Source organism: Capra hircus, chromosome 16 (genome assembly GCF_001704415.2).
Source record: "Capra hircus breed San Clemente chromosome 16, ASM170441v1, whole genome shotgun sequence".
In the NCBI taxonomy this organism is placed as follows: Eukaryota; Metazoa; Chordata; class Mammalia; order Artiodactyla; family Bovidae; genus Capra; species Capra hircus.
The window spans coordinates 39967215-39980728 of NC_030823.1; positions in this window are offsets into that span (position 1 = coordinate 39967215).

The window sequence follows — 13514 nt, forward strand, 5'->3', positions numbered from 1 at the left end:
AGCTTCCAGGGGAACTTCCTAGTGGTCCAGCAGTTAAGAATTTGCCTGTCAGTGCAGGGGACCCCAGTTCAGTCCTTGGTCCAGGAAGATTTCCACATGCCTTGAGGCAACTAAGCCCGTGTGTCACAACTCCTGAAGCCTGTGTACCTAGAATTCATGCTCTGCAACAAGAGAAGCCAGTGAAACAAGAAGCCCACGCACCACAATTAGAGAAAAGCCCACACGCAGCAACGAAGACAGCGGAGCCAAAAATAAAAATAAGTAAATAATTTAAAAAAAAATTTTTTTAAAGCACAGGTAACACCTGAACCTGTGACTGGTGTGTGAAATTAAGGCAGTCTTGTAGGAGGGAGCCCTTACCCTGTGAGCTCTAGTACAACTTCCATGTAGACAATGTCGGAATTGAGTTAAACTGTAGCACACCCAGCTGGTATCGCTGAATTTTTTGGTGTGGAGGAGGGGGAAAAAAACCCACATTTGGTGACTGTATCAGGAGTATTAAGAGTAGAGGCAACATGTGGGAAGAGTTTTCCTTTATGCCTCTCACATCACATCACCTGTTATTACCCCCATTGTGTAGAGAGTGAAACTGAACCGGGGATGGGAACTTAGGAGGCTCCTCTGCAGCAGAGGCCTGGGAAAAGTACAGTGAGAGCTGTCAGGGCTGTGGTGCCCCTTGGAAGCAAACAGGGCATGGGCAAACTAAGGGAAGGGAAGTTGGCAGAGCAGAGGGCAGCAGTAAGAAAATCCAGGGAGCGGGCTAAGTACACGGGGAGGAGCTTTGGGGACAGAGAGGGAGTGGCATAAAGCAAGCTGAGAGAGTGGATACGGGTTAGAAGCCACTGAAAAGTTGTGTGGAGGAGGAAATACAGCCGGCCAGGGCTCTCTCCTCCCACTCTGCTCCTGCTGCTGCCTTCCCAAGGGCAAACCCTGCTGGAAGCTGGAAGGCAGGGGTCTGGCGATTCAGTCTGAAGAGGATACAGAGCTAGGTGGAAAGAGGACTGGAGGAGAGGGTGGAGAACAACAGTTACCCAGACTAAGCTCATAGTGGTCATTGCACAACAAGCCAATAAATTGAGACGAGTTGTTGGGGCAAGAAATAGCGACATTATTCAGAAAGCCAGCAGACCGAGAAGATGGTGGACTAGTGTCCCAGAACCATCTTCCCCAAGTTAAGGCTCAGGCCTCCTTTATACTAAAAGGGGAGGGAGTATGGTTGGTTGTTGCAAACCTCTTGGTGCGGGAATCCTTTGTTCTTGCAGCTGTCCATGTAGGTCCTGTCACAATGTTCCTATAAACCTCCAACAAGACAAACGTTATTTTATGTTCTGCAACTTTTTAATCTCTATATGAATGGAAAAGAGTTATGCCATGAAAGATGAGAGCCCTGAGATGGGCTATCATGTATATTTCAGTAGGCAACATTCTCAACTTATAGCAAAAGCAATAAAATACGAAGTTAAAGAAACAGATACAATTAAGGAATCAGATTTGTTCTTCCCTGTTACACAACAAGCATATCCCTGGTGTCTTTGCTTCCAATCTTCCCTTCCCTAGTCATCTTCCCAACGTAGCCAGAACCAGGGGGCTTTAGGAGGGATCAGCCCACCTCCCAGTAACCAAAGGGCATGAGAGCCACGGACAGGATTAGCATCCCAGTCCTGACAGCCCCACTTTCCACTCACCCCCACCCCCAACACCTGCAGACATCTTTCCAAAAGACAGGTCTGGCCCTGTCTCTGAACTGCCTATGAGTTTTCATGAGTCCCTTTGCCCATTGCCCACCTTAGCAGGACAGTGGAAACCCCCCATCTGTCTATTCTCTGTGACCAGCTTCATTTTTTTTTTCAGATAGAAAGGAAAGAGATTTGTAGAGATTTTAAGTTGAAATTTTTAAAGAAAGTTTGGGAATAGGCTATTTAATTTTATATTATTTTGGCTGTACCACATAGCACGTGGGATCTTAGTTCCCCAACCAGGGGTTGAACCCAAACCACCCACACTGAAAACACTGAGTCTCAACCACTAGACCACAAGGAAGTCCTCTCTCAGTTGAAATTTTAATGTGGCTTGGATGTGTGCATGAATCCAGTTTTAGAAAACACTACTACCCATTAATTATGGCCCAGCCACAGTTAATGAGCTAGGTGTACTGTACTTAAGAGCAGTACTCAAAAAACATGAATGGAAATGAGTTCTACCCTGGAATGCTGACTGGTGCAAAGAAAAAGTAGATTAGATGCTCTTAAGAAACATCTAATACTCTAACACTCCTAATCTTTGTAGGAGTGTTGTGTGTGTGTTTTCTTATTGTCTCTCTTCCCAACCTTTTGCTTTAGTAGTTGCTATATCCCAGCACCTAGAGCATCTTCAGCCTGCCATGAAGTAGGAGCCCAGGAAACACCTATCCATTCAAACTCTGGGAGCTGCAGGATGCATGTGTGGTACTTAAAGCCGTGAAGATGTGTGGGGCTTGCAGGGGAAGGAGTGGGAGATGGAGGAGATACAAAGAGTTGAGATGAGGAGGGAGCAGCGCAGGAAGCTGAAGGAGCCCCTGATGACAGGAAATCCAAGGGAGTGTGTGCTCCTGGAAGCAGGCAAGGAGCATGTTTCATGGAAGGAACTGGTCACTTGGATCAAACGCTGCCCACAGAGGAAGTGAGAGGAGACCTGAGAGTCTCTGTGAATTGAGCATCAGGGTTAATGTCAGCAATGACCTGGCCAGTAAGAGTTCTAGTGATGAGATGGACACAGCTTCAATGGAATAAGCTCAAGAGAAAATGGGAGAAGATAAATTGGAGACAGTGAATGTCAGTAGACATTTTCGATATTGTCAATAAACAATGTCTTGCTGTTAAGAGTAACTGGGAACTGTTTATGATAGCGAAGACATGGAAGCAACGTAAATATCCATCGACAGAGGAATGGATAAAGAAGATGTACATGTATATAATGGAATATTACTCAGCCATTAAAAAGAATGAAATAATGCCACTTGTAGCAATGTGGATGGACCTAGAGATTGTCATACTGAGTAAAGTAAGTCAGACAGAGAAGGAGAAATATCATATGATATCTCTTATATGTGGAATCTAAAAAGAAATAATACAAATGAATTTACAAAACAGAAGGAGACTCACAGACTTAGAGAGCTTACGGTCGCCAACTGAAAGGATGGGGAGAAAGGATAGTTAGGGAGTTTGGGATGGACATGTACACTCTGAAATATTTAAAGTGGATAACCAACAAGGACCTATTGTATAGCACAGGGAACTCTGCTCGATGTTATGTGGCAGCCTGGATGGGAGGACAATTTGGGGGAGAATGGATATATGTACGTGTATGGCTGAGTCCTTTGCTGTCCAACTGAAACTCACAACATTGTTAATCAGCTATACTCCAGTACAAAACAAAAGGTTTTTTTTAAAAAAAGAAGAAGAAGAAGTAACTGGGAAATCTAACAGTAACTGGAGAGAGAATTGTTTTCAAGAAGGTTTTTGCTGTTTGTAATTGTAATGAAACACACATTACATAAAATCTGCCATTTTAATCATTTCTAAGTGAACAGTTCAGTGGCATTAAGTACAGGCACACCTCGTTTTATTGCACTTCATTTTATTGCGCTTCACAGGTACTGAATTTTTTACAAATTGAAGATTTGTGGCAACCTTGCGTGTCCAACAAGTCTATCCATACCATTTTCCCAACAGCATTTGCTTACTTTATGTCTCTGTGTCACATTTGGATAATTCTTGAAATACTTCAGAAATTCCCTGGCGGACTCCATGCTTTCACTGCCAAAGGCCTGGGTTCAAACTCTGGTTGGGGAACTAAGATCCCACAAGCCGCACAGCGCAGCTAAAAATATAAAATAAAATTCTTTAAATATTTCAAACATTTTCATTATTATTATGTTTGAAATGGTGAAATGTGATTAGTGATTTTTGCTGTTACTATTGTAGTTCTTAGGGGGCATCACAAGCTGTGCCTGTATAGATGACAAACTTAATGTGTGTGTTCTGACTGCTCCACTGATCAGATACATATACCCCCCGTCTCTCTCCCTCTCCCTGGGCCTCCCTATTCCTTAAGACACAATATTGAAATCATGCCAGTTAATAACCTTACAGTGACCTCTAAGTGTTCAAGTGAAAGGAAGAGTCACACGTCTCTTGGTGCTCCATGTTTAGTCCCTCAGTCGTGTCTGACTCTTTTGCAACCCCATGGACTACAGCCCGCCAGGCTCCTCTGTCCATGGGATTTTCCAGGCAAGAATATTGGAGTAGGTTGCCATTTCCTCCTCCAGGGGATCTTTCTGACACAGGGATCGAACTGGCATCTCCAGCATCTCCTGCATTGGCAGGTCGATGAGCCATCAGGGAAGCCCCACACTTCTGTTATAAAACAGAGCCTAGAAATGATAAAGCTTAGTGAAGAAGTCATGTCAAATGCTGAGACAGGCAGGTAGGCCTCCTGTGCCAAACAGTTAGCCAAGTTGTGAATGCAAAGGAACATACTTAAAGGAAATGAAAAGTGCTACTCTCGTGAATACACGAATGAGGAGAAAGTGAAACAGCTTTATTGCTGAAATGGAGAAAGTTTTGGTGGTCTAGATAGAAGATCAAACCAGCCACAACATTCCCTTAAGCCAAAGCCTAACCCAGAGCATGGCCCCAGCTCTCATCAATTCTAGGAAGGCTGAGAGAGGCGAGGAAACTGCAGAAAAAACGTTTAAGACAGCAGAGCCTGGTCCATGAAGTTGAAGGAAAGAAGCCATTGCTATACCATAAAAGTTCAAGGTGAAGCAGCAAATTACCCAGAGGATATAACTAAGATAATAAATGAAGATGGCTACACTAGACAACAGATTATCAGCACAGATGCAAAAACCTTCTATTGAAAGAGGGGGCTTCCCTGATGGCTCAATCGGTAAAGAATGTGCCTGCAATGCAGGAGACACAGGAAACACAGGTTCAATCCCTGGGTCGGGAAGATCTCCTGGAGGAGGAAACAGCTGGAGGAGGAAATGCAGCCCATTCCAGTACTCTTGCCTGGAAAATTCCATGGAAAGAGGAGCCTAGTTGGCTACAGTCCATGGGATCACAAAAGAGTCAGACACGACTGAACATGTGAAGGATGGATGGATGGATGGGTGGATGGATGGACTAAAAGAAGATGCCATCTAGGACTTTCATAGCTAGAGAGGAAAAGTCAGTGCCTGGCTTCAAACTTCAAAGGAGAGGCTGATTGTCTTGTTAGGAGCTAACATAACTGATGACTTTAGGCTAAAGTCAGTGAGAATTATGCCAAATCTACTCTACCTGTGTTCTATAAATAGATCAACAAAGCTTGGAGACAGCACAGCTGTTTAAACATTGTTTATGAATATTTTAAGCCCAATGTTGAGGTCTCTTGCTCAGAAACAAAGATTCCTTTCAGATATTACTGCTCATTGACAATGCACCTGGTCACCCACGAGCCCTGGTGAAGATTAATGTCTTCGTGACTGCTAACAGAACACCCGTTCTGTGGCCTGCTGATCAAGGAGTAATTTCAACTTATTATTTAAATTAATTATATAAAAATTAATTAATTCGAATTGATTGATTAAATTTAAAAGTGAAAGTGAAGTCGCTCAGTCGTGTCTGACTCTTTGCGACTCCGTGGACTGTAGCCTACCAGGCTCCTCCGTCCATGAGATTCTCCAGGCAAGAATACTGGAGTGGGTTGCCATTTCCTTCTCCAGGGGATCTTCCCGACCCAGGGATCGAACCTGGGTCTCCTGCATTGGAGGCAGACGCTTAAAATCAAGTCTTATTATTTAGGAAATAAGTGCAGCTCTAGCTGCCATAGATAAGTCCACTGATGGATCTGGGCAAAATAAGCTAAGAAACCATCTTGAAAGGATTCACCATTCTAGAGGCCATTAAGACCCTTCATGATTCATAAGAAGAGATATCGACATTAACAGGAATTTGGAGGAAGCTGATTCCAGTGCTCATGGATGACTTCAAGGGATCTGAGGCTTCTATGGAGGAATAACTGCAGATGTGGTGGAAGTAACAGAAGAACTAGAATTAGAAACGGAGCCTGAAGATGTGAGTGAATTTCTGCAATCTCATGGTGAAACCTGAATGGATGAAGACTTGCTTCTTATGGATGAGCCAAATAAGTGGTCTTTTGAGATGGAATCTACTCCTGGTGAAGATGATATGAAGATTACTGAAATGACAGCAAAGGGCTTAGAATCTTATATAACCATAGTTGATAGAGCAGCTGTAGGGTCTGATAAGATTGACTCCAATTTTTAAAGAATTTCTACTGTGGCTAAAATGCTATCAGTTTTGTATACTAGAGAGAAACTGACCGTGAAAGGAAGAGTCAATCAATGCAGCAAACTCCATTGTCACCTCCTTTTTTTAAATTGCTTACTCAACCTTAGGCAACCGCCATCCAGATCAGTCAGCAGCCATCAACCTCAAGGCAAGACCTTCCACCAGCAAAAAGATTAGAACTCACTAAAGGCTCAAATTTTTAGCAATAGAGTATTTTTTAGCAATAGAGTATTTTTTAAAATATTTGTTTATTTGGCTGTGCTGCGTCTTATTTGTGGTACATGGAATCTTCCATCTTCATTGGGCACACAAGATCTTTAGTTGCAACATGTGGAATCTAGTTTCCCGAACAGAGATCGAACCCGGTATTTGAGGGAGCAAATTGGGAGTGCAGGGCCTTAGCCACTAGGCCACAAGGGAAGTCCCAGCAATAAAGTATTTTTTAATTAAGGTGTGTACATTGTTTTTTTAGGCATAATGCTATTGTACACTTAATAAACTACAGTATAGAGCAAATACAACTTTTATATACTCTAGGAAACCAAGAAATTCATGTGACTCATTTATCATGGTGATCTGGAATCAAATCTACACTGTCTCCAAGGTATGCCTGCCCATTCGCCTTGCTGGGCAACCATCACCACCATCCACCTCCCTAACTCTATTCATCTTACAAAACTGAAAATTCTGTACCCAGGAAGGAAGAGCCCCTGGAGCAGGAAATGGCCACCCACTCCAGTATTTCTTGCCTGAAAAATTCAATGGACAGAGGAGCCTGGTGGGCTACAGTCCATGGGGTTGCAAAAAGTCGGACACAACTGAGCACACACGCACACACGTACCCAGGAAACATCAATTTCCCATACCCCTCTCCCTCTAGCCCCTGGCAACCATCATCACACTTCAGTCCCTGTGAATTGGACTATGCTAGGTACCTCAGGGGCTTCCCTGGTGGCTCTGCTGCTACTGCTAAGTCGCTTCAGTCGTGTCCGACTCTGTGCGACCCTATAGATGGCAGCCCACCAGGCTCCCCCGTCCCTGGGATTCTCCAGGCAAGAACACTGGAGTGGGTTGCCATTTCCTTCTCCAATGCGTGAAAGTGAAAAGTGAAAGTGAAGTCGCTCAGTCATGTCTGACCCTCAGCGACCCCATGGACTGCAACCTACTGGGCTCCTCAGTCCATGGGATTTTCCAGGCAAGAGTACTGGAGTGGGGGGCCGTTGCCTTCTCCACCCTGGTGGCTCAGCAGTAAATAATCTGCCTGGAAAGCAGGAGCCGCAGGAAACATGGTTCGATTCCTGGGTGGGGAATATCCCCTAGAGGAGGGAAGGGCAACCCACTTCAGTATTCTCATCTGGAGAATCCCCACAAACAGAGGAGCCTGGCAGGCTACAGTCCATAGGGTCACAAAGAGTCTGACATGACTGAAGCGACTTAGACACACACAGGTATCTCATATAAGTGGAATCCTATGTACGGTATTTGTCTTTTTGTGACAGACTTCGTTCACTTAGCATAATTTCTGCAAGGTCCATCCATGTTGTAGCATGTGTCAGAGTTCCTTCTTTTTAATGCTGAAAAATACTCCATCATATCTCATCCACCTGTGGACACTTGCTCTGCTGCCACCTTTTGGCTCTTGTGAATAATGCTGCAATGAACGCTGGCATAAGGGTATGTGTGTCTCTGTTTTCAGTTCTTTTGGATATATAACCAGAATTGGAATTACTGGATCATGTGGCAATTCTATGTTGTTGGGTTTTTTGGAGAAACTTCCATACTGTATTTCCTAGCACCGTACCATTTTAAGTTCCCACGAGCAGTGCAAAGGGGTTCCAATTTCTCCCCTATACTTGCTTCCTTCCTTCCTTCCTTTCTTCTTTCTTCCTCCTTCCCTTCTTTCTTTCTTCTTCCCTTTCTTTTTTCTTTCTTCGTTCTTCCTTTCTTTCTTTCCTTCTTTTAAAATTTGCCTTTCTAATGGGTATAGGGGAGTAAGTTGTTTTTTAAGTGGGAGGATCACTGGTATGTTTGTATGTAGTCAAAAAAGATCCAGGAGCCCAGGAAGCTGATGCTAAAGGAGGGAGAGGGGAGAGGTGCTGGAGTAATGTCCCTGAGTTGGGAGAGATGTTGAGATCCAGAGCAGAGAGGAGGATGCCCTTAGCCAGCAGCCTGGGAGTTTATACAGTCACAGGGGAGAAGGCTGAGACCCTGGGCAGGTAGGCAGCTCGATGTGGTGGGAGAGCCTGAGGATGCTCTCTTGTCTTTATTTTATCCCCTTACTGAAATGGGCATCCAGGTAACCAACTGATGGTAATGATGGGGTGAGGTCACAGGTTTGAGAAGACAGGGTGTGAAACAGTCTATCTAAAGAAGTGTGTGGATGGTGGTTGGGAGACTGCATAATGGCTCCCACAAAGTCGTCGACATCTGCATCTCTGAAATCTATGAATTACCTGGCAGGATCTTGAGATGGGGAGATTATGCTGAATTATCCCTGTGGGCCCAAAGTAATCACGTGTGGGAGGCAGGAGATATGACCACAGAAGGTTTACACCGCTGGCTTTGAAAATTGAGGAAGGAGCCACAACCCAAGGAATGAAGGTGCCTCTAGAAGGTGAAGGCAAAGAAATGAATTCTCCTCTCATGCCTCCAGAAACAGATTCTGCCCTAGAGCCTAGCCTTCCTGGCAACCCCTTGATTTTAGACTTTATGAGAATGAATTTATGTTGTTTTAAGCCAATAATGTCATTGTTGTTCAGCTGCTCAGTCATGTCCAACTCTGCGACCCAAGGACTACAGCATGCTAAGCTTTCCTGTTCTTCACTATCTCCCAGAGTCTGCTCAAACTTACGTCCAATGAGTCAGTAATGCCATCCAACCATCTCAGCCTCTGTCATCCCCCTCTCCTCCTTCCCTCAATCTTTTCCAGCATCAGGGTCTTTTCAAATGAGTGGCTCTTTGCATTAGGTGGCCAAAGTATTGGGGTTTCAGCGTCAGTATCAGTCCAATGAACATTCAGGGTTAATTACCTTTAGGACTGACTGGTTTGATCTCCTCAAAGTCCAAGGGACTCTTGAGTCTTCTCCAGCACCACAGTTCAAAAGCATCACCTGGTTGGGCAACTACCACCACCACCCATCTCCCCAACTCTTTTCTTCTTGCAAAACTGAGAATTCTGTACCCAGGAAGGAAGATTCCCTGGAGTAGGAAATGCCACCCTACTCCAGTATTTCTTGCCTTGTCTCAGTAATTGATGATCTTAAAAGAACAAAGAAATGCAGAAACAAACAGTCAGCAAGAGAAACGGCAATAGCAAAGATAATGTATCAGTTTTAAAGACCCCCAGTTCTGTTTCAGTGGCAAAGATTAGCCAGAAGCGCGCAACCACCAGATCAACAAGGACCTGAGTGATGATGCTGTTGACCTTTTCTGACACTTGTGACTTCAATCAGCTAAAGCTTGGACTCTGCCTACTGCCTGATATGCATGTACCTTTAGCTTAAACCTCCCCCAATTTTGCTATTCAGGGAGACATTGCTCTGGGACAGATCCTTGATGTTCTCCTTACTGCAAGTTGTCATAAATCCTTCCTTCGCCTGATCTTTGGCTTGATTGTGTCTTTTGGCTGGATGGGTGTCAAGAGCTAAGAGGCAAACCCAGTTTTTGGGTAACAAGGTTGCATACAAAGGACTAAATAATTGACCATAGTGCTTACGCTGAATAAGACAGGAGGGGATGAGGGGTGGTGGGATTAATGGAGGGCAGGTTCCAGGAGGGAAAAAGACAGAGAACAGTGGTGGGGGTGGGGGTGGAGGCAAGGGAGAGTGGGATGCTTGAAATTGGGATTGTGGCTATGGCTATCCATAATGACAAGGTCTGGGGCAGGGTTAGCAAACCACAAACCACAGGTCAAATAGTATAAAGTTTTATTGCAATATAGTCACACTTGTGATATAATAAGAAATATATTTGGTCTTTGATTCCTGGCACAGAGCTCCTAAAACCCTTGGAATTTCTTGAATGATAGAAGCATCTTTATTTACTCATCAGGAGCCTCCCTCACCTTTTAAAAAGGTATTTATTCATTTATTTTTTTGGCTGCACGGCGTGTGGGATCTTCCCTTACCAGGTGTTGAACTTGGGCCGTCTGCATTGGATGCAGGGAATCTTAGCCACTGAATCCCCAGGGAAGTCCTGAGAAATACTGGAATACTTCCTGCTATACCTGTAAGCAAGGATGCCACAGTCATCAGCAATTCCAGTGCTCCAAGTGTGAATTCCTTAGCCCTAAGGGCCCCCGGGAAGGAGAATACTTGCGGGATCTGGCAGCCACTAGGCTGTAGCCACTCCCTGCAGGGAGCACTGAGGAACTCAGGACGTGAAAAACGCAGAATACTGACCTCAGATAGCTGAGATGCATATGAAAGGAATGATTTCAGTGAGCCCAGACTCTCTCACCTTTCCTTACCTAGAAAATCACTAAATTCCTTAATTTGGGATATCTGGTTTTCTTTAATTAACAATAATTGTCTGATGTTCAGACTACCTGCCCCTTATTGCAAAGCTGCTGTATAATCTGGCTCCTCCCCTCATCTTCTCAGAGCAATTTGCTCAGTGTTACTTGAGATACTGCCTTCAGGGCTTAAGTCCTAACAATTTCTGCCAAATAAAACAAAACTCTCAACTTCTAGGTTGTGACTCTTTAAGCCAACAGTCCCAAGGATCTCCTTCTGAGCACACCTGAGTTTATGCTAATGAGGTGACTCACAGTGGGGTCCCTAGACAGCCTCAGGTTGGGGCTTTCACCAGAAAGACCAAGTGACCAGAGGCTTGGAACTTTCAGCCCCACCCACTGACCTCTGGAAATGAAGAGAGGTCTACAGATTAAGCTCCATAAAAGCTCTTGAAAAATGAGACTTGATAAGCTTCCAAGTTGGTACCCAGGCAGGAGGGCGATGGGTCCCCAGTTCCAAGGTGACAAAAGCTCCTGGGTCAGGACCCCTTGGACTTCACCCAGTGTACCTCTTCATCTGGTTGTGCATCTGTGTCCTTTATAATAAGCTGGGAAACATAAGAAAAATGGTCCCTGAGCTTTGTGAGCTATGCTAACAAATGATTGAACCCAAAGAGGAAGTTGCAGAAACCTGTGACTTAGAGCCGATAGACAGAAGCACAGGTGACTATCTGGACTTGAGATTGGCATTTGCAGTGGGGGCAGGGGAGTCTAATGGGACTGAACTCTTAACCTTGTGGGGTCTGAACTACCTCCAGGCAGAGAGTATCAGAATTGAGCTCAGTTTGTAGAACACCTCATTGATCCACTGAGAACTAGGGAGCTGCTTGGTGGTGTGGAAATGTTGTAGGGAAGAACTGATTCCATGTTGGATCTGTTTCTTTCATTTTAACCTTTGCTTCTGGTTGCTTTTGTTCACTATAAGGATAATGTTTATACATAATGGCCTGCTTCAGGGAAACCTGACCCTCTGCCTGAATATGAAAATAACTGCCTTTGTTCAGGACCCTGTCCACCTGTTGATGGCTATAGGAAGGAAGAGAATACACATTCTTTCCCTAGGGCTGGCCATTTCAGGAGATATTTGCAAGATTGCAAGATTAACGGCCTTTTTACTTTACCCTTTACTTCCTCACCTCCCCACCCTCATCTCTATTCTATAAAAGATCTGGCATCCAGACCCTGAGAAGATGGTTATTTTGGGACATTAGTCTGCCATCTTCCTAACAGCAAGCTTTCCAAATGGAGTCTTACTCCTTGCCTCAACACCTCTTTTCTCAGTTAGCTGGTCTGTTGCCTGGTTAGCAGGAGCTTTCCAGTGGCACTAATGGTAAAGAACCTGCCTGCCAATGAAGGAGACACAAGAGACATGGGTTCGATCCCTGGATGAGGAAGATCCCTTGGAGGAAGGCATGGCAACCCACTCCAGTATTTTTGTCTGGAGAATCCCATAGACAGAGGAGCCTGGTGGGCTACAGTCCATGGGGTTGCAAAGAGTCAGACACAACTGAGCGTGTGCATATGCAGTGAGCAGAGTGAGCTTGGACTCAGTAACAGAGAACACTCCACACATCCATTCTTTGATGTAACATCTGTGACTGTTTCCATGCTTTAACAGCAGAATTGAGCAATTGTGATAGAAACCATAAGCCCAACCCCTTCCCAAGCCTGAAATATTTACCATGTGGTGCTTTATAAGAAAAGTTTGCCTAGCTCTGTTCTGGGGTATGAGTTTCTTGGGACCTGGCCACAGATCCCAACTGAGCAGAAACCTATGCGGCTCCTGGGCACAGAAACCTTTCTGTGTCCCTGTTTCCTATTTATAGGGAACATGCTTCAGCCTCCATGACCTTCCCTCAGTTCCAAAGGGCAGGTTCAGTTTTTGATCAAGGAAGGGAGAGGATGCAGAGACCAGGGAGTAGTCAAGAAACACTGGTGCAGCCTTGGAGCAGAGTCCTGGTTCCACCTCAAGGGACACACAGAACTGTATTTTGAGCCCTTCCACAGAACTAAAACTCCCCAAAATGGAAGATGTTAACTACTTGATGAGGGCTTCCCTGGTGGCTCAAATGATAATGAATCTGCCTTTAATGCCAGAGACTCAGGTTCTATTCCTGGATTGGGAATATTCCCTGGAGAAGGAAATGGCTACCCAATCCAATATTCTTGCCTGAAGAACTCTATGGACAGAGGAGCCTGGCAGGCTCCAGTCTATGAAGCTACAAGGAGTCAAACACAACTGAGCAACTAATACTTTCACTTTTCACTTGATGAAGCATTCTTCATTTCAGAGGTCACAGTCTGATAACCTTGAGAATCAGAGAAGTTTATCAGGAGACCACCAAAGGCCAGATTAAAGGAATGTAGACCCTTCACATACCCTGGACCTTATCAGCAACCCCACACTTGAACCTTTGCTATAAACTCCTCACCAAATCCCTCCCACACCATAGGGACACACAGTTTTGAGGGCACAAGCTGGCTGTGTTCCCCTTTGCCTGGCTAAGCAATAAAACTATTGTTTTCTACTTCACCCAAAACTCTGAGATTTGATTTGGCACTGGTGCACAGAGGCTGAGTTTTTGGCATCAGTAGGAAGTCCAATGGAGAAGGCATGGCACCCCACTCCAGTACTCTTGCCTGGAAAATCCCATGGACGGAGGAGC